The sequence below is a fragment of the Mustela lutreola genome, chromosome 2 (genome assembly GCF_030435805.1).
Source record: "Mustela lutreola isolate mMusLut2 chromosome 2, mMusLut2.pri, whole genome shotgun sequence".
Lineage (NCBI taxonomy): Eukaryota > Metazoa > Chordata > Mammalia > Carnivora > Mustelidae > Mustela > Mustela lutreola.
Window position 1 is genome coordinate 163,337,858 of NC_081291.1, and position 23,016 is coordinate 163,360,873.

A 23,016-nucleotide genomic window follows, 5' to 3' on the forward strand; every position below is an offset into this window, starting at 1 on the left:
AGGCTATTTTTGTATGCTTGAAAATTTTCATAATAATTTCTTTTAAATATAGTAAGAAAAATAAAACAAATTAGTCCAACCAACAATGGATTTGTTGCCCAGTTAGAACTAGATATGAATTTGGGATTTCAGGGTGCAGACTATAAAACTGACCTTATCTCAACAAATTATAATTTATTTTATTTAGTATGGTTAGTCCAGGCTTTAAGGACTTGGAATTATTACCTGAAAGGCAACAGCTCGGATCTGAAACCACCAACCAAGGAACCTGCCATTACGTCCCATTAATTCTGACATTTCATCCCTCGTTAAATGTCTAATTTATTTTTTTTCTCTTCTTGTTAAAGCCATTTCTTGCTATACTAACAAGAATACTTGAGTATGATCCAAAGGTTTTCCATTTTGTCGCTTTTCCTCCTTTAGTTTACTTTACTTTATTACTGCCTTGTTCTTATGTGCCAATCTGTTATAGTAAAAAGAGCACTGGATTGAGAGTCCAGAATTTTTAGTCCCAGCTTTCCATGAACTAACCAGAAAATATTTTTTCTGGGTAATTATTCACTTTTTAAAACCTTCTGATCTGAAATTCTCTTTAATTTATCATTTGGGGACTTTGACCATTCAAAACTACTTCTTAAAAAATGCCTTTCCTAGATTAAGGACCTGACACTCTGGCATTTGCCTTTTTGACTTAAATGCATTCTGGTGGTCACATCCCTTCCAGTCTTTATTTTATGTGTTTACATTTCAAAAACAATTCCTGTTGACTTTTTTTAATTGAATTTTTTCAAGTAGATGTATTCTTAGAACAGTTTTAGATTTATAGAAAAAATGAGAACATAGTACAGAGTTCTCATATATCCCATACCCAGTTTTTAGTAATATTTTATATTAGAATGGTATATTTGCCACAATTAATGAACCAGTGTTAACATTATTATTAGGTAAAGTCCTTGGTTTATTTGGATTTCCCCCCCTTTTTTTTTTTTTTAAACTTAATGTCTTTTTCTGGTCTCAGATTCCATGCAGGATACCACATTACATTTAAAGACTTTATATATTTAAAACAGTTTTTGGTTCGCAATAAAATTGAGAAGTTACAGAGATTCCTGTATACCTGGTAACCACATGTTCATGGCCTCCTCCATTACCATCACTCACTAGAATACTAACATTTTTTTTTTTTTTAAACCAAGCATGAACCTACATGGACACATCATAATTACCCAAAGTCCATTTTTTAACTTTGGGGCTCACATTTGGTGTTCTGTGGATTTGGACAAATGTATAATGTCATATATTCCTCACTATAATATTATGCAGAGTATTTTCACTGCCCTAAAAATCCTTTTTTATAATGATATACAGTAGGGTAAGAGTAAGGAATCCTGAAATTGCAATATTTGAGAGCTACTTCATTCAACTTAGAGCTGTTAAATAAGAAATTGACACCTTCGGTAAAGCAGAAATAAACACAAAACACAAGCCAAGATTTATTAAGTGCCTGGCATTGAGCTTATTGAATTTAGTCTTAAAGGGTATGTATTTAGAATTAGTCTGCTGGATTTAAATCCTGGTTTAGTGTATTGGTTGTGGGACCTTGAACCTCACTTTTTTCATCTAAGGGATAATAGGAGCACCTGGGTGGCTCAGTTAGTTGAATGGATGCCTTCGGCTCAGGTCATGATTCCAGGGTCCTGGGATAGAGCCCCACATCAGGCTCTCTGCTAAGCTCTCCCTCTGCCTGCTGCTCTGCTTACTTGGGTGCGCTCTCTTTCTCTGTCAAATAAATAAAATCTTTAAAAATAAATAAATAAAAGGGATAATAATAGTACTTATAGAGTTTTGTAATTATTAAATGAGATTTTATATATATATATAAATAATGTTTAACATGGTGTTCATTATATGGTAAAATTCTTGATAAATGTTACTTATTATCAGTATTTGGATTATTTCATTTAATTATTACAAAAGCCTGTTCTATAGGTATTTTTATTTCCCCCAATTTAAAGAAGAGGACAAAAGGCTTAATGAAATTAAGGGATTTGTCTCAAGTATATGTATATATTGTGAAATGATAACCACAGTCAAGGTAATTAACACACCTATCACCTCACATAGTTACCTTTTTCTTTTTTACTTTGTGGTAAGAACACCTAAGATGTACTTTCTTAATGAATTACAAATATACAATGCAGTATTATTAATTCTAACCACTATTCTGTACATGCTCTCCCAAGAACTTACTCATCTTACGATATCATTTAGGAAGAAATATATTGATTACTGAGGATACTTAGTGTATTACTGAAAAATATAAAATTACAATTTAAAGTTTATTTGAAAGTCATTCTTCACCATGAGCGAGACTTGCTATTATTAGTTTTCATATGGGTGTATATTCCTTAATTCACTGTTTTCATAGAAAGCTCTTTTCTAGGAAAGTGTTCACAAAAGCGTTACAGAAATATTTGGCTGTACCACTAGAACCACTAGTGATAATAATGTGATTATGTCCTTACTGCACTTTGTGCCTAGGGAAATAGTTTAATAATATTTATTATCATTAGAGTTAACTTTCTTAGTATAAAACATTCTTTTTATTAGTTCTGGCTAGGAACTTTTTTTTTTTTTCCAAGTAATTGGGTAACCAGACTTGATGGAATGGAAGGTGAAGTTTCAATTTGTAACTTACTACATGCAAGATCTTACACAAATTATTTACTGCCTTTGAAGCAGAATTTATTCCTGTACAAAATTAGGATAATGTCAAATTAGTTCATAGAGTACTAGTGAAAATTAAATTCAATAGTTTATTTGAAGAAATGTTTTCAGCTCTTTTGTAGTCCATAATCTTAAAAGAGATCCATAGTGAAAAAAAAAAAAAAATGAGACTCTTTGGTTTAGGAATCAAAGGAGGAAATGAATTATCCTTTAATGAATTTTCACTATAGGTCAAACACTTTATATCTGTTTTTTATTGAATATTTTTGCTCATCTTTTCCCAGTGAGGAAAGTGAAATTCAAGGAAAATGAATAAATTATTTTAGGTCAGAACTAGTGAATGTGGAGACTTGATTCAAACCCAGGCTTGTTTGGGCGCCTGGGTGGCTCAGTGGGTTAGGCCGCTGCCTTCGGCTCAGGTCATGATCTCAGGGTCCTGAGATCGAGTCCCGCATCGGGCTCTCTGCTCAGCAGGGAGCCTGCTTCCCTCTCTCTCTCTCTCTCTGCCTGCCTCTCCATCTACTTGTGATTTCTCTCTGTCAAATAAATAAATAAAATCTTTAAAAAAAAAAAAAAAAAAAAAACCCAGGCTTGTTTGACTTTAAAGCCCATGTTCTTTCTACCCAAACACTCTGCCTTCTGTACACTTAGAAATGGAGTGTACTATTCATGAATAATTAAGAGAAAGATGAAAAGCTAATCTTTCAGGTTCTCATTAAGATACAGTGATGCCTTACATTTATTATTCCCTACTTTACTTTCTCTAAATATTTCAAAATGATTTGCTTATTTTTTCTTTATAACAGCACTATGAGTTGGGTAGAAAACTGTGTGAGATTTCATATGTAATTAAGTGTATCACCAGCTGGTTTTTCTCTACCTCAGGTCACTTATCTGGGGGAAAAAAAAAAGTCATGAAGAACATTAATGGTTTATAGTTCACTCTACAAGTGAATAAAATATTTTACAAAAAATGAAAATTATTTTAGTGAAGCAAATAGTGTATTCCATGTCTTTTAATAAATTTTTTATAATACCTAGGCAGTCATGATTTCAAATTCACTAATGAGAAATACCTACTTTAGAGAAAATATCTCCATGAAAATCAACATTTAAACATTTCTTATCCCTTAGGGAGAGTTTGAGAAAATGGCAAGTTCCATGTGTTTGAGTAATCAAAGTGGTGTAGGTTATACGTAAGAGTAAAATAAAAAGGTAAGATCACAGAAACTGAATTTCATTCAATTTCTTCCTAAGTCAGCTTTTCATAGTGTAGCTTATTTTGTTGTAAGTTCATTCTCTTGTATAGAATATTAGCATATTCATAGTCTAGTATACTTACTGAAATATTTCAAAATCCTAATAGAAATTACTTTGGGGTTACCAATACCTCACTTTATATCTATACAAGAAATCAAGGGTTATTATATTTTCAAAAGCTCTGGAGAGTGTCACCCTTACTGCAAAGGTATAATGGAGTATGTATAAAAACAATAGCATGTTTTGCAATGTATATGCAGTTAGTTGATCATGCCTGTCAGGATTGGAGTTGCCTGAATTTTTACAAACAATAAGCAGCAAGTTATGGGTGCACCCTATGTAGATTTATTCAACAACATTCATTTAATTATTGAGTACTTAATATAGTCAAAGTATTCTATTTTGCAGTCTATTAAGATAGAAGGATGGCTACAACATAACTTTGCTTCCAGGAAACTTGAAATTTTATAGAAGAGTTAAATTGTATTGTAAACAACTAACTCTGTTTGCCCTAATAAATATTCTTGATTTTGTACAATTAACCTCTCTCTTTCCTGGGTAAGAAAACTAATTTTTTATCAAGGGTTCACTATGTATAGACACTGTACTCAAAAATTAATGCGTGCAGTGGGCTTTGAATAATGCCTTCCACTTTGTAGGTGCTCAACAAATACTGTTATTCTTATCAATCTAATCATCAAAGCAATTATATGAGATAGCAATTCTTATTCTCATTTTATAGATGAACTATACAAAGACATGGATAAGTAACTTGCTTAAGGATACATAGCCAGGAAGTATTGTTCAGATCTGAGTCTAATGCCTATACTGTAGAACAGTGGTCTGAAATATAGTAGGCATGTACCCTAGGAAATATGCAAGAGGACATATTAAGGTTTGAGAAGATATCAAAAGTTTTATGGATTTTTTTTTATTTAACAAGATAAAGGCTAATGTTTACTAATGTTTAGTTAAAATTTACTAATGTTTAGTATGTAAGTTGTTGGCAATCTCAAAATATCATTCACATGCATTGTATGTTATACAAAGCATCCTGAAGGGAGAGTGGGAGTTGATTTGCTCTAAGATTTGAGGGAACTGAATTTTATTTGTGCCTTGTTATGAGAAGTCACAGTTTAAACAATCCAGTTTTTAAAAAGTTTAACATTCTTTTTTTTAAAAAAAAAAAGATTTTATTTATTTATTTGAGAGAGAGTGCGGGCTTATTTATTTGAGAGAGGGGGAGGGGGAGGGTCAAAGGGAGAAGCAGACCCCCTGCTGAGCAGGGAACCAGATGCGAGACTCAATCCTTGGACTCCTGGATCACGACCTGAGCCAAAGTCAGTCGCTCAACCAACTGAGCCACCCAGACATCCCTAAACTATCCAGTTTTAACTAAACTAACTCTTACAAAATAGACAGCTGACTGAAAAAATAGAATAAAGATAGAATTATAGTCAAGCATATTTGAACAAGAGTGTCTAAAATGCATATGAACATATTATCAGCAATATTACAAAGTAAAGACAATGATGACTTAATCATATTTGACAATAAGTCAGCCAAAAATAACTATCAAGAAGTCTATTTGGAATGTGAATTTATATTCACTCTCATTAAGGATGAACTTCGCTCATAGTGTATGATTTACCTAGAACCAAAGTGGCTGAAGTAATGTGTAAAAAATAAGGGGCAACAAATTATATCACAGTTGTCAGCAAATGCTGTTAATAGATGCATAGAAAACAGTGCTATAGATTTTAAAAGCTAAGTCTTTTTACAAGACTTACTGAAATGAAACTTAATTAAAGTAGTGCTATTTCTAATATTTAAGCCAGTGGTATTTGTTAGGGTGTATTTCACTAATACAAAGAACTACATTTTTCTGAATCGCTGGAAGGGTTATTGGGGGAAATACCTGTTAGGGATCAACATACTCTAAGTAATGCATTCTGAAAAAACTGTGTTAACATAGTTTTGGGAGACTGGAGTGATTGGCTTGGGTAGAATGGAAAAGATTCCTGGGTAAGATTACAGAGGTACTTCTACATATGAATTTCATTTGCTCATCATTTATTTATTTATTTTTAGGACTTATTGCTCTTTTTTTTAAGATTTTATTTTTATTTGACAGATCACAAGTAGGCAGAGAAGCAGGCAGAGAGAGAGGGGGGAAGCAGGCTCCCTGCTGAGCAGAGAGCCCAATGAGGGGCTCGATCCCAGGACCCTGGGATCATGACCTGAGCAAAAGGCAGAGGCTTAACCCACTGAGCCACCCAGGCGCCCCTGCTCATCATTTATGAGCAAGCTATTTTAGCAAATCAGTTAAAGTCAAAAGTACACACAAGTGCTGTAGGATGTCACTGATGTGGTTAAATTCTCTTTAACAACGCTTTACAGTCTAGTAGAACACAGAATCAAAATGGAAGGTTCTTAAAATTTTAGTAGAGTTTCTATAATGCTTTGTAGTAAGTGGAGTTTCACTGGTTATTCAGTGGTAGAGTACTGAGAAGCAATATAAAATCTATGGCAGTTATGCATTTTTCTTTTACAGAATGGCAAGAGTTCTAATTTTTTTTAAGAGTTTATTTATTTATTTGACAGAGAGATCACAAGTAGGCAGAGAGGCAGGCAGAGAGAGAGAGAGAGGAGGAAGAGAGAGCTGAGCAGAGAGCCCGATGCGAGACTCGATCCCAGGACCCTGAGATCATGACCCGAGCCGAAGGCAGCAGCTTAACCCACTGAGCACCCAGGCGCCCCGAGTTCTAATTTTGCTGGCCTTTTTTGTCAGACGGGTGGCTGATAATACTATGCTCTCTAATATAAGTTTTTGGAAAAAAAGATGCATACTTGACCGCTTTTTTTAAAAAAAAGTAGTGGTGCTAATAATGAGTGAGAAGGTAACTGCTTTTTGAAGAACCCAGGGTATGGGGAGAATGAATATTTGTAGATATTTTCATTATAATGTGATATTTTGTTGTCCAAACTAGTGTAATTGTAAAACTCTGATTTCTGCATAATTGAAAAACTAGATAAAAACAGTCTGAATACTTTTTAAAACTTGGAATAGAATTTTATAACTTGTTTCAAAATCTTTTAAATGAAACCCTTAAATAGGTGTTAACATTATTTTGTTAAGAAATTTTAAAAAATACGACATATACCTTTTAGTTTATAAGAACAACTGACATCTGGAAAGATGAAAATTTACTAGACAAAGCTCAAGAAAATTTTTTTACATAATTGGTGGTTGGGGATTGCAAATTGAGTATTGTGATTTAATAAGCACAGCCAATGATGTTCTTCTTCCATTTGGAACTACTGTTTTGTGAGGCTTTTCTCCCATTGTGACAGCCATTACAGCAGGTATCACAATAACCTGAATGTAGTACCAGATTTTCAAATGACTATTTCACAAAGTGTAAAACCAAGGCAAGGTATAAAGAGCGGTAAATATTTAACCAAATTAGTCTGTCTAAAATTTTATTTTTTAGTGAGGGCAAAAGTGTTTTAAAATTGTTACTAAATACAACAAAATTAAAACTTATTTAAAAATAACATTTCTTTTTTTCTCATCCTTTTAAGAGGCTATTCATATGTTCTGTAATGTATGTAACATGGTAGTCTAAGTCTATGGCTTGCAAATAATTATATATATTGAGGTGTAGACTTAACACTAACCAGTGTTGAGTCAGCAAAACAGAAGTAACTCAAAACAGAGGGACTTTAACCCAAAGAATTGGTTATAAATGTTTTGGAAAATCGGGTGGGAGGGAAAGAAGGTGACAGTGATACTTAGCAACGAAGATCTGTGGAAAGAAAGGGCAAGTTTTGTTACCTAACACCAGTACCCACGGTGCTCTTGAGGCAGCTGGAGCACCGCTGATGTAGCTGTTGGAATCACCCTTGCCACTGCTTTGCAGGAAGCTAGGCACCTGCACTTCTACCGCCATGGCAAGAGCTCAACAGCCCACAGTTCCACCGATGCTGTTGTCCTAGCCAGGGGCTGTTAGAGCTTTGCTGCTCTTCTGCAACTGTAGTACCATTGCTGCCATCAGCAGTCTCAAGAGCTACATCCCAGGAGCTCTGAGCTGCAGGGCTGCGGAAGCACCATTGCCGAGATTGCTAGTGCCAAAAGCAGAAGGAGGGGAAAAAAAAGGTCTCTGATCTTTAGCCAGTGCTTCTCATTCTGGCAAAGCAATATGGGATATGTGGTTTTCGGGTTCCATGACAGCAGAGTATCTGTTAAATTTTGTTTTAATAATTATATCAGGTACTTCAAAATTCTCAAAAAATATGATGAAATTTCTTATGAAATTCTTATGAAATTTCTATTTCATAAGAATCCTGTACAACATTATACATTGTTGTATAGTATAGAAAGGGTGGGAATGGAGTTGAGAACCAACAGAGAGATAAGTGATCTTTGTAGACTTCAAAAATATTTTTAATGATGGGATATAGAATTTTTAAAAATTGGAGAATCCATTGCTCTAGAGTATAGCAGTAGTAAAACTACATCTTCAAATTTTATTAACTTGTTTTAGAAGATGGATTCTGGTTTGTTACCTAAGACTAGGGTTGTTAATCAGGAAGGAAATACTGGTACTGTATCATTTGTTTACAGCCAGTATCTGTTTTGATTAGTCACAGTAACATTTCTTATTGGTCTATGCCCATGCTTTATCAGCTATGAATATTTTGTGTATCACCCACAACTTCGTAAAATCTGCTCTGATTTATTATTTCTATATATTTATTAATTTAACTTTTCAAATAATAGTAATAATGAAAATGTAGTACCTGGAAAACTTCAGAATTTGTTTCATTTATAATACCTATATTTTGTAATATCTATTATTTTATTTTAAAATATATTTTATTTGATTAAACTGCTAAAGCATAGATTATTTAATGTCACACATTAATGAATTTATTGGTAGACAGAGTTTAGGTGAAATTTAATTGTTTTAGGCAAAAATCACATGAATTTTATTAAAATATTAGCTTAGAGTGGTTTTCAGTTTATTTCAATTGCAGATTTCTAGATATGACATCATAAGAAGTGTGTATTGGAGTCCCTGACCATTAAATTTCTAAAATGAACTCCATAATGATGATTCATTTCTTTCATAGCCCTTTTCATAATTAATACAGATTTAATTATGGGCAGTGTTCTTCCCTTATTGATTACTAATAAAATTGTTTCCTTAACTGGTGAGACACTTCTTTTATGTTCATATTCTACATAGGTTTAACAGATGTTGGGAGTATTACTTGTGTTGCAAAAGGTCCCATTATTACATTTTAAGTAGCATAATGTCAGTTTGAAACAGTAGGACAGCTTATTTAATTTAGAGATAAGTCTCAATTTATGGATTTTCAACATGAAATAGGATTTTTTGATAATTTTGAAGTACCTAATATAATTATTAAAACAAAATTTAATTTAATATAATTTATTTCAAAATTTCTATTTCATAAGAATCCTGTACAACATTATACATTGTGATCTATCTGTATATCTATATACTCTGAATAATGAGATATTTCTGTATTTGTTCTTTTTTTTCCTATATTCTTTTTTTTTTTTTTTAAAGATTTTTATTTATTTGTTAGAGAGAGAGAGAGAGAGATACAGAGCGCAAGCACAGGCAGGCAGAGTGGCAGGCTAGAGGCAGAGGGAGAAGCAGGCTCCCTGCTCAGCAGGAGCAAGGAGCCCGATGTGGGACTCGATCCCAGGACACTGGGATCATGACCTGAGCTGAAGGCAGCTGCTTAACCAACTGAGCCACCCAGGCGTCCCTCTATATTCTTAATAGAAATGAAAGACTGAGATTTGATGTAGGTTCTTTTCCAGAAGTTTGATATGTCCTTATATGTCTGCAAGTTTGTGGTTTAAACCTGTAAGTTATTGGGCTAAATGAGCTTTCTTAAATAAAAATTAGAGATACTGTTTCTACCCATTTTGAATCATCCCAGTGGCCTGTTGCCTCACAGGAGTTAGCAGGCTGTTATCATGCTGACTCTGTTATTAATAACTGGCTTCAATATTCCTGGACAGATTGTTATTAATGTTTCCAACCCTTTAATCAAACTGGTTCATGGTAGTTTCTTTCATCACTTTAGAATGTTGTTTATATGCTGTTTTTCTTTGTTATCTTTTCTTTAAATTTTACTTTGAGACAGTTCATGTGATTTTTCTTAAATATATGTGAAATACATATTGAAATTATCTAGGGAATCCATACGCTCTCAACCTGTGTCTCATCATTAATCTTCTTTCAAAATTTCTTCCTAATCTCACCAGTTTATTATTCTAGAAATTTTTTTAGAGTGATTTTGTCAAGCCCCTCTCTTTATCCCCCACTAATTCCATCTGGATTGATTTTAGGCCTGACTTGTGCCACCCTATTAGCTACAAGTCTTTGGGCCTCAGTATTCTCATCTGTAAATGAAAACATTAATATTGCCTTTCTTACAAGGCTGTTGGGAGGATTAAATGACATAGTGTATGTAGCACTAAGCACAGTTCTTGACACATGTAATAGTGGTAACTTTTTAAGAATGAATCTTTACAAATAGTAGCAGCTTTGTAGATAGAAAGAATATGGAGACTGGGTTTCACATGTAGAATCACCCATCAGGACATTAGGGATCTCACCTGGAAAATAACAGCCATAGCAATTAAGATGCCTCCTTTATATATCTTCTGTGTGACTTTTATTTTTACTATAGAATACACTCTGTAATTTATGTTTCTTTTTCTTTGGGTATTGAATATAACCTGTACGTATGAATAAATTATTATGTAAGTGTTGAAACTTTAAAGACAGTTGCCAGCACTGTCCTAGATTGTTTAGGAGAGAGAATTGAGCAGGGAGCAGGAAGAGTTCTAGTATACATGTCTGATACATTTTTCTAGAGCTAAGGAGATACTACAAATGACATTTGTATGTTTTTTAATCCTTTAATTCAGAATTTATTGTGTCATGAAAGTACTCTCTTCCCCTATGTTTCTGAAGATACTCATAGCACTTAAGATCAGTTTACGGAGGTAGTAACAATAATGAAATTACAACAAAATTGCAATTCAGACATTAATATATATGCTTCTTTTCCTATATGACTATATTACTCTTCTATATTTGTGGAAAAAGCTGATTGACTCATATCTATATCTGAATCATTCTGTGTCAAAGATCCTTTTGACTTTTTGCTATTCATCATTCACCATGTATTAGCCACTATTCACAGTGTCACTGGTCACTCCTTGGAACTCCTGTCTCTCCCATTAAAAAGCTTCTGTGTATGGGTGAATTTATGTCATACCTTCATTTTCCATCCCTGTACTCCTCATTACACTGCTAAACAAAGCCATACAATATATCAAGCTTTCCAGAAAGTTTGAAGAGAAGAAGATTTGCATTGCAAAAATGTAAATGTCTTAGAAGTTAATATTAGGCATCACTCTCTTAAAAAAAAATCTTTTGGCCACCTTGACATTGTGAATTTCTCAGTGCCCACCTTTCTTTCTTGTCGTTCTCCTTCCTCCCTCCTCCTTTCTCATGTCTATGCTCCCCTACCTTCAAATTGTTACTAATTTCTTATGCAGCACACTTTGATCCCACAAGAAGAACTGTTCAGTCCCACTTTCTGCACCTAACCTGCTTACCAAGGTATTTTTCATCAAAGGGGAGTGTTCCTCTCCTATAAGGAATTTTAGGGCCAACTTCCAACTTATACTTGAACTCCTTAGCAACAGAAGTGAAAGAAACAATGGATACATGAAATGTGAAGACAAGCTGAATTTTCTTCTCAGAGATAATGCGAATTAAAATTCTTCTGGCTATAGGGCAATACCTTTTCCCCCCAACATTTTATTATGAAAATTTTCATATATAGAGAAAAGTTATGGAGAGTATTACTTTTTGCTTTTTTATAACCATTTTTTTTCACAACATCTTTAAGTAAGAAATACTTTATATGTAATTTAAAACATTTTAAATGCTATTTAGAAGTTTTTTTTTACTCTTAGAACTCAAATTTATTAAAGTTTTTCATTAACTAAGGTTTGTAAATTCCATGTATTATTATTGCTTTGGTTTTTTTTTTTTTCATTTTTTCATTCATTCCTTTCATTCCTTTATTCATTCATTTAAGAAAACTCTGTTGAGCTTTAACTATGTTTCAGGTATTCTTCCAGATAGTAGGCTGTCCTAGCTTAGTAAGTAGAGCCCCTGTTTTGGTAGTTCCTTCAGTCCAATGGCAATGGGAGACATATTAAAGGACAGATGACTATAGATAGTACTGCAAGGGGCATAATAAAGGTACTCCCAGTGATGTAATTGTCATGTAATGTTTTTGTTTTTGTTGTTACTTTTTAAAACTTAAATATTTGTTGACTAGAGTTGAAATGCACATCTTCCCATGTAAAGATCATACTACTGACCTACTATTGGTAAGCTATGATTTATCTATAATCTCTTCTACTTTTTCTTGGGACTAATGGGCTAAAGTTTTAAATTAGATGACCCAAATTAAGGATTACTATCTAATTATGCCATATAGAATTGACTTTATGATGGTGGCCTCAATGACAAAGTCTGTCCTTAGTATAGCACTTACTCATTTTGACCCATTAACCCCAGTCTTTGCTTTTCTACCCATGTACTGGGGCTAAAACTCCTGTTCTGTCCTTCATTGCAGCATGACTTTTTTTTTGTTTGTTTGTTTGTTTGTTTTGTTTTGTTTTGTTTTGTTTTTTTAATATTTCCTCTTTTTCTTTTGGGAATGTTCTTATGAACAATCTTAAAGTATTTCAACATTTTTTTCCTGCTTAGCCTTATGTGATGTAAAAACATTAATGATGCCTGAAAAGGACTTGGCCAAAGTATATATGGGATAGTGGTAAATGCTTTTGAAATTGGTTGACGTTTTTTCTTTCCAAATGAAAAAAAATTTTTTTTACCCTTCATGTACTTTTGGAAGTATTCATTTGCCAAAGTACTTCATAACTTTAAAATTAATGACATTTTATGCTCCAGGTTAATAGCTATTACTGATTCCCACAATCATTTAAGAATTTCATGTACAGTGTATTTGTAGAAGAACTTTAGTAGGCACCTTGGGGGCAATGGATAAAGTGTACTCCATGCGTCTATAAACCCCCTGCTATAGAAAAAACTGTTTTGTCTCCAGTCTAACCATAGTAGTTTCCCCCTGCTCCATAGTTGTCTCTAATCTAGCTTCAGTACCTCCCCCTGTTACACATTTGTCTCCAGTCTGACCTCAGGACATCCCCTGCACCATGTGCTCATGCACACACACATCTTTCATAAGCCACATATTGAACTTAGGTATTTATATTTATTTTTCCAGATTTCATTTTTAGCTTTCTAAGGGAGAAGCACAAAGTTTAAGGCACTGCATTACATGGCACATCACAATATGGAGTGGCAAGATTATTCCCTTACATTAGTATTGTTTACATGCCTGTCTCCCACCAGCCTATGGAGTCTTCAAAACCAGAAACTAAATCATACGTTTTATCCTCATTTTTCACCCCCAAGTATTGTGAATGGCACATAATGGGCACATAATCCATGTTTAATTAATGCACAGAGATCAAAGAAGGGCAAAATCTTTCTTGCAGAATGAGTCATTAGTATCAAAGTGTTCAGAATATATCTCTAAATAATTCAAAGTTAAAACCAAGTATACAAAATCAAATGATGGTATTATTCAGCATCTCTTATAAGTCATTTATAATTGAATCCTTGCTTTTTCCATGCTTTTTTTCAGGCTATTGGGAAACAGGATTTTTTAAATTTTATTTTATTTATTATTTGTTTAGTTCTTTAAACCATTATTTGCATTAGTATTAGATAGCTGTTTTTCAGTTCAACTTAATGGAAGCACATATTTATGGAAATTTGGAAACAGAGGTGATTGAATGGCATATGTGAACTTTTAAATAGAGTTGCTAGACTCTTAAACCAAATGTATTGAGAAAAATGTAAATTAGAGGAGCAAATTTGCACTATATTGTATTAGTAAGCCAGGTATGAGAAGTCGTGAGGGTGTGTTGGGTTTGACTAATAAGCACAGAATCTTATGGATAGATGGGACTTAGCTTTCATTAGGTACTGGGAGAGAATAGAGTGCAGGGATTAAGCACATGATCTGTAAGCCAGACAGGCTGGGTTCAAATCCTGTTCTGGCAATGCTGTGTGACCTTAGGCAAATCACTTAATCTTTCTGTTTCTTTACTTGAAAGTGCCACTAAAAATAATCTCTACCTCATAGGTTCACTAGGATTTAATGAGTTAATAAATGAAAAGTACTTCGAAGAGGACCTGGCAAATAGTAAGCACCTAAGCATTAGCTGTCATCATCATAATTATTATGTTATCTACTTCAGTTCTTTCCTTTTAAACTTAACTTTATTATTTTTTTATATGAAGAAATGGATACTGAGGGTGGTTACATGGCTTGCACAGGCTATACAAACTACTTTGGCAATCCTGAGACTAAAACCAGTCTTCAGCTCCCACTAGGATCTTTCCACCGGATGAAATTGCCCCATGGCATATCAACATACAAAACCACTTAGTTTAACAACTATAACTACCAGAGTCTGATAGTCCATTAGGATTATTGTTTCTGATAGTCAGGATTATTGTTTCAATACATGGGTCTCCTGTCCCAGCAAGAAGAGTGTATCCTGAACTCCAGAAAGTACCAAGAATGTGCCACTTACTGTGCTTGGCATCTAGTAAAGTGTGCAGATATAGAAAAAGCGTTGAGGTGTTGTGCATTTTCACTAAGCCAAAATATTTGTTTTTCTTTTTAAAATTCAGCTAGCTAGTTGTTCTATGAAAAGGTGAATAGCTTTCATGGTCCTTTACATTCCTTTGACTCCTGCTGGTGGAACTCAAATAATGTCTTCTTATTCTCCTTGCGTTAAAACAAAATGAAACAAAACAAAAATACCTAGAACCTTATTTTTAAAATCAGGACATAGTAATATCTAATTTGAATCAGTCTGTCAAACTGTGAGGCTTGTGTGCTTTTTTAAGTGACATTTTTCTTCAAACATTTGAATAAAGCTTTAGAGAAACAATAGGGCAATAGTAGAAAAGCAGAACATGCCAGGCTGAGCAGTAAGGGGTGAGATGCATGCTGGTACCTCAGGCACACTGAGTGTATTTTAGAAAGATTTTTCTTAAGACATGTGACCAAAAACATATCCCTTTTCTTTTATTACGCCCTGTGTATGTGCCCTCTTTATTAAGCTAACCACCCTTGAGAGGGGGTAAAGCACTATTGCAGCACCTGAGAATTGGAATTAGTGGTTTATACTGAGAGTAGAGGGCTGGACTCTTCATTTCCTACTAGAATTTTCCCAGGACAGTTTATGCAATGTGTGGTTAGACACCATCTTCTAATTTCTATGCTATAGGTTGTCTACTCTTAAAACAGCTAAAACAAAACTGATCTCTTTTCTGAGCATGACCCAAGATTTAACTGATTTTCTAAAATATTTTTGTGAATCAGGTGAAAATATAGTTGGTCTGTAAGTTATATATTGAAGTAGTTAAGTTATATTTTATTAACTGAAAACTGGTTTTTAAGGGAAGGAATTTATGCTTATATAATACAGTAGTTTTGTTTATGCAAAGGAGCACATTCTAATGTTTGAAGTATGGTAACACACTAAACCATATAAAAAAGGTGATTTTAAAATTAATATACTTAATATACAATTAATTACTGGTGCTCAGATTCAGGGTTTGAATGGGTCAGATGCATTCACAGTTTTCATTTTTATGTAAATTTTCTTTAGAATATTTAACCTCTATTGTGATGTTCCTAAGTCCCACCTAAATGACAAACAGCCAAACTGTACAGAAATATTTTAAGGAAGGTGGTTGTCTAGGTAGACAAGCAGAGTCTAGTTTTAAAAAATTGGGAGACAAGAAGAACTTGTAACTTGTTCTGTTTTCTGTTGTTTGTAATTCCATAGCTGCAAATATATCACTTAGGGGAGAGAAGGGCACCTGGGTGTGGGGAAAGCGGGTAGGGATCATATGATGTGGTGGAGAGTGTAATACCAGCATTATTTTGGTTCTAGCAAATGAAAAAAATGCTTAGAGGTATCAGACAAAGAAAAACAGTTTTGTTTTGTTTTTCCTTTTAAGGAAGATTTATTTAGAAGCATTAATTTTATTTTCCCCTCCTAGTAAAAGAACAAGGGGTTTCTGCTATGGTTTCAGACCCATATTCTCTGAAATCTTGTCCTGCTTATGATAGAAGCTCCTTATGGGATTTATTTTTGTTGTTGTAACATTATCTACTATATGCATTGCACCTGTTCACACAGAGTACACTGCATTGTGATATTTGTGCAGATAGATGCTTCAAATAAGAAACCAATCTGTCTCTTCTAGAGTACTAGTCTATTAGTTACTTAATTAAACTTGATTATGTTTTTGTCAGCAATTTTGCATATGGTTTTGATTTATTTACTGAGCAATGATTTCTTCTTTGCAGTTATCAGTTTTGTCTGAGATCAGTTTTCCTATTGTATGGAGTCTTTCTTTCAGAGCCTCCTTTAAGACTGCCTCTGACTTTAAAATCATTACTAGGCTTTTGTCAGAGCAGATTTGTTGACAGTCTCTCACATTAAAAAAAAAAAAAAATTTAAAAGGTTGCACAAATAAGCTATGCATTTCACTATTTCCTGCTAATATGCAAAAATGTATTTATGATAATTACATGTACTGTGTGCCAGAACTGAAACAATACATTCCTCATAATGGAGCATAAATAAAGAAGGTGGAGCCAGCTGCTCTTAAACTGTTTATTTGCAAGCAGTAATGATATAGAGAATATACCTTTTTCACTCTGTTAGTCTGGCAATACTGAACCTGTTGCTGCATTAGACGAGTTGCATTTTGCTGGATAGGGGAAAGAAGGCTGTCTGCTGTCTGGTAGGAGGGCTTTGTCTGTGCCTTTCTCTCTCTGTTTCTTTCTGTTTTTCTTTCTCTCTCCTCTTCTCTCTCTCTCCCTCTCACTCGCTTGCTCTTTCTCTGTCTCTCTCTCCCTCTTTGCCCCCCCTCCCTCCCTCTCTCTTGCTCTCTCTCTCTCTCTTCCCGTCTCTGTGGTTTGTAAGGTAGGTTGCAGTGTGTGTATATACACAACATCAAGAGCAGGAAAATGGACTCATTAGGGAGGCAGGCAGTCATTACCACTCACACTGTACTTCCAGGGAGACACCGATTATGAGAAGAGAAACTCAGCGCTGGGGAAGAAGGTAGGGCAGACAACTTTCATAAAAAAAATCCTGCTTCCTCAATCCCCCCTTTACCTATCATCTCCTTTAGCCCCCAATGCTTTTATTCTTTCTTCCTTGAATTTTAATTTCCAGATTTAAGTTTGACAGAGCTGTTGCTAGCTTAAAATTTGGAACATTTATAGGAGGCCTACCCTCTACTAATTTTCTTCTTACTTATTTAAGGGTGTGCCCTTGTGATTCAGTTTAATTACTTTAAAAATAATTGCAAACAAATCTATTTTTCTCACTAAAGTACCAAATAAATCAGTATCTTTCACTCTTCTATAGCAGACCCCTCCGTATGTTTGTTAGTCTCTTTGCTTTTCTTGTCTGTTTATGCAATTCCATCTGTCTGTCTATATATCATGTTGTCCTTATTTATTGCTAACTGGGTTTTGTTAGTTATGTGCCAATGAGTTTTAGCTGCAGTGCCAGTGTGGGTATTACTAAAGTGAGACTCTTGTTCTTTGTTTTACATGAAGTTTAAAGTCCATATTTACAGTTTAAATCCTTGAAGCAGGTTGAATACTTTTTGCCAGCATATTTATTTGATAGCATTGGCTATAAGGTGAGGGGTCGTTACAGGGTGGATAAGAATCTAGTAATTATCTTTATCATCACACACTCTTCTGTATTACATCTGGGGGGTTTATTTTGAGAGGAACAAGGTACTCTGTTTTGTAACTTTTATTTTGCAGATGGACATTCGCATTTATAGGGATATCACTGGGATTAGTAAGAATGCAAACTTTCTTAACAAACAGTTTTTATCCTAGGACAGTTTCTTTTTAGTATGTTACTGTTTATTTATGCTTGGGGAGGGAGAAGTGGGGGCTGGCCATCTTTTTATGAAGTGGAAGCTATGAAGTATATCAGGCCATCTTATGCAACAACTGCAAGTATTCATTTAACATTTCGGGGACTATAAATAATGCATTTGTTATTTCAAACATAGTTCTGAGGTGCTTTGTTTTTCCTTTATTTTTTTTTTCTTTTTTATGGTGGGAAAAGTTGCATTTGACAACTAGCTGACATCGTTGAACAGTTTTCCCAAAACAGTGTTCTTCAAAATTCAAAGGAGTAAAAGGGTTCATTTGAAATGGACTCTTAATGGAGTTTTATTCAGATTTGTCCGAAAGTAAAAGTGCCATTCATTTGATAAACATTAAGTCAGATAGTAAGATACGCAGATGTTTTGAGCATATACAGGAAGAATGATAAAAAATGGATGTTGATCTATAGAGCTCTTTGATAATAACAGTCACCTTTTTCATAATAAATTATTTATTTAATAGAAGTGGCGGACTTTTTTTTTTTTTTTTTTTAATTCCATTAGGCCTTTCTGAAACACAAAGAAGTCCATAAAGCAATATTCTTAAGCCACCTGGGACGCTAGAGCAGATTCCCAAACATATTCTCAAGGTTCAGACCTAGTAAAATGTTTATTAAAAATCCATTATTCCAAGAGGATGGTGAACTTTTGCTGCTAAAAGTCTTTTTTTCCCCTTTCTTTTTAAAAATTTATTTGGAGACTTTTAATTTGCTTCTATTGCCTAAAGTGTCTTTTAAGCTGGAAAGGACAGCTTTGACCAAGAATAGAACAAATACTAAGTACACTCAGGTCCTGTCAGAGAATTTTTTTCCCTCAAAGATCTAAAGGGAAACTTTTGGGGGAGTCTATTGAAACCGTGTGTTAATGTAGGTACACAGTATATAGTGTTTCAAGTGTGATTTTCTTCATTTTAAACTCTTGACCCAAGAATTTGTTTTAAAACTAACATGTCAAAAGTGTGCATGTCTCATGCACCTGTCATTTTCTATAATAACATTGTAAGGACTATCTAAAATTCTACCTTGTTTTCGAAAGAATTTTTCATTATCTCTTGATCAATAATTCTCTTTTTCTGTGTACATGTACATGTGGGGATATCTGCGTGCATATATGTCAATGCATGTATATATTCTCACACGTGTATGGGTAAAGAAATCAGATTCTTTGCAGATGGAACATTTAAAAATTTAATATTAAGCATATTTATGTTAAAGAGAAACAAAAAATGGAGAGGCTTTTAGGAGAAGATGAAAATTTCTTTTAACCTTCTAGAAGGAATAAAAGAAAGTAAAAATTTAGTCATATTTATGCTTGGCTTCATTTTTAGAATGTGTATGTGTTTTCTTTTGCATTATAATTCTTAGCCTTCAGTAGATTTAAAATATTTTTAGTATGAAAAGTAATCTTGGCCTTTTTTGGGAGGGGCTGTCACAATCCAAATATTGCAGGACATTGTAAAATGTGCATAAGTAAACTTAAAACCAGTGTACTTTGCTATGTAGGGCTTTGAAAACCTGAAGGCTCGTGTCACAGGAGGGCTATAGAAAAGCCAGAAAAGTCATTAATTAGGCTTACTGGTTATGGTAGATCTTTCCTATCAGCACATGAATTCTATTGAGAGCCCCGAAATCTTGGTCAGGTCACAGTGGGTTTCATTTTAATATCAGAGCGGACAGTTATCTAACACACCCACATGAGGAAGTGCTCTAAAGCAGTTATTTCATGCTTTGCCATGCCCTGTAGCTAAAACAATTTGGTACTGAGTGACGTGTGTGTGCTTTTTAACTTCTCTCCGGTAAAAATCAACTTTGGCTTCTTGAAAAGGACCAAAACAGTGGACTAGGAAGACAGTATAATTCATATGCTAAGCATATGCTGTTTTAAACTTTTTTTTTTTAAGTTACCGGAAGAATTACTATGATTATTTTTAATATAAAGACTATATGGTAATTTCCTGGATTTTACTCATTAAGATTTCAAAACTTACAGATACTTTTCTTCTTCACATTTTTCTCCAGAAGCCTACATTCATCAAAAGGATCACAGCTGCATACTTTCCCCCGAAATGTGAACAAATAAATGGCATTCCTGTTTATTTATCTATTTTTGAATTTTAATGATTAGTCCTTGTGCTAATTAACAAATTCCTGTATTCATAAAAGCTGGCACTTCATAAACATCCAATTGTGTGATTATCTACAAATGTCCTAGCTTTCTGTAAAAATAGAAATTATCAGTGGATGTGTTTATGGCCTTGTCCAAGCCTGAGTAGTGGTTGGCCATGCTGCCACGTAGAAAACCAAGTTCAGACCCTGAGCAAATGTGGTTGTTCCAAGGCCTGGCAAGGTGTGTGGAAGTAGCATATTGCTAATGTTACTAAGTAGTGATTCTTTCTGGCAAAGGAAGGACTGATGTTGACAGTCTTTGAATGCTGCTAGTTCCACTCTTCTTCAATCTTAAGGCTGGGCTCTTTAGGTCTAAAAGTTGATAATGGATATTAAAGCTGACATGCGTTGGAGGCCACTTTAGAAATATGTTTTAACAAACTACATTTTTTGGGAGAATATACTGAACTTGTACAAAAGAAGTAAAACTGTATGTCCATCCCAAATTCCTTGACCCATGATAATCTTACTAGCAAGAAGAGTTGCATAGAGCTGAAAAGAAAAATCTAATTTTTTTTTTTTGTTTGTATGGCTGTGTAACTATTGCAAGCAAATTAGAGAAATCAGATATCACTTATAATAGGAACAGGACAATAAATACTATCAGTTGAGCAAGTACATACATATAAGAGTTATCATGAAACTAGAAATCAACTCTTAAAAATTTTTTTTTTTTTGTATTGTATAAGCCATTTTAGTTACCTTGTACAATCATTAGGTATTATTTACAATGATTTAGGAGTCATTACTGGCCATTTGATTCTTTGCTGTAAACTTTCAAATCCCATATAGGATTCCTAGGTATTTGGCAAACTTGAAATATTCCTTTCAAACTTATATTTTGTACATTTCCAATACTTAATTAATTTCTAGCATTTTGCAGAATCCCCAGGGATAGTCCATGTCAAATAGCTAGTAAAATCCTTTTAATTCTTCACCAAATACCCAAGGGCAATATCTATATCTAGAAATTCTAGAGAATGCCTGAATTTATAGATATTCCTGTAATATAAGTATTATACATTTAATCATTAAACAACATTGATGCCAATTACATTTAATGTATAAAAATTATATTCTTTGAGTTCTTTACTTCTGATTTCTACATAGGCAAGCTTTTGAGGCTGTGAGAAGAAATAATGCTACTATCATTACTGTCATGTATGTAGTAACCACTGTAACAGATGTTGGGAACAACATTCAGGAGCCCATAAGTAAAAAGGGCTTTTCTGCCACTCTAGCTGTTCAACTGTAATAATAATTACATGGTGTGCAAATTATGCTCAACTCTTCATAACCTCTCCTCCACTCTAGGATCAAGCCTTTGGTGATTCTACAGTTCACTTGAAAGTAATCAGCTTGAGGACATGGTGCTTGCCTTTATGGAGTCTTTCGATACTCAAGTGAAACTCAAGCCAGGGATGTTTTGCAGTTCAGTTAACCAATGCAATGCTTTTATACCTACTCTAACTTAGGGAAAGTTAACTACTGGCTTCCAAGTAAAAATATTGGGACAAGGAGCAAGGGCTGAATTCATTGGCCCACCCAGTGACTAGATGGAAACTGAGGATATTATTATTAATTTCTGAATATTCAGTCTTATCTTTGAAACTGATGGAAAGGGTGATCATCATGATCACAAGCATAATGTATTTACTTCTTTGATATCAGAAATAATTTAACATTTACGTCTGTCTCAAGTATAATGAATTTAATGTACATATCATATATTATACATTTAAAATATTAAGAATTTACTTGAAAACTTTCACTATTAAGAAAATAATGTAAAGATTTGCATTCAGTACATATAAAACTACTTAATGGAATTTGGAGTTATTGGAAATTAAATAGATTTCCGGGAAATTGAAACTAAAAATGGTAATAATTATGAATTTTATACATAATGGTATTGTTTTGTTCATAAAAAATTCTTAATCTAAACTTTTTTAAAAACTAGGCTGAATTTAAATTATTTAAATTTTAATTCTATCTAATGGTTAAAAGCCTTTAGTTTTTTACTAAATGAGACTGGATATCTGCTATTTTTACCTTTCCTTTCAGAAATGTTCTCTGAATTACTGTTGTAATCAAATTGTGATTTGTTGTTGGCAAATTCCTTTTATAGTATGAGCTTCTTTCCAGTAAATGAAATGCATCTGGGAGAAGATTAAAGCAATGTTGTCAGTTTGCTCAGGTACCAAATTAAAACTTAGAAAAAACTTACTGGCAAGAAACTATGAGTGTTCTAGGCTATGTAATTTTTCTGGTAGATGTATGTATGTATATGAAAACTGTATGGCTACTCTTGCAAACAAACAAAAACACCTTATTCAGACACCAGAGCATTTAAACAATGAAAAAGTTATCTTCTTATGTTTAAATAGGAACTAGGCAAATATAGTTGCCAGGGTGGCTTTATACTGTTGGGTTTTTGTTTTATTTTGTTTTGTTTTGTTTTAAAATACTGAACACACTACAGTGACTTTTGGCCCAGTACTTTGGATTTGCACATACTTACGAATGTCTCCATCTTCATGGTCAAATGCACCTATCACCTGCACTTTAGGTTGGGTCAAAAGAGCTGGAATAGTTCTTTCTTTATCTTATTCCTTGAATCAACCATGGTATTATTGCTTCACCTCATCTGGAGAGAGAAGAATAGACATTACTGAGAAGCACATGGAGATAAG

The 23,016-nt window shown here is 33.8% G+C and overlaps 1 protein-coding gene across 24 annotated transcripts in view; it reads left to right on the forward strand.

Annotated features, from left to right (window-relative positions):
• ZBTB20 (zinc finger and BTB domain containing 20) overlaps nt 1-23,016 on the forward strand; it is an 816,455-nt gene that overhangs the window by 24,566 nt on the left and 768,873 nt on the right. For 5 of the 24 annotated variants that reach the window (XM_059164027.1, XM_059164042.1, XM_059164038.1 and 2 more), the window contains exon 1: nt 17,135-17,305. The exons of the other annotated variants lie outside the window; for them this stretch is intronic. The gene's annotated coding sequence lies outside the window, so the exon portion shown is untranslated. Of the gene's footprint in view, nt 1-17,134; nt 17,306-23,016 lie in introns of those variants that run through there. 24 annotated transcript variants of the gene reach the window in all.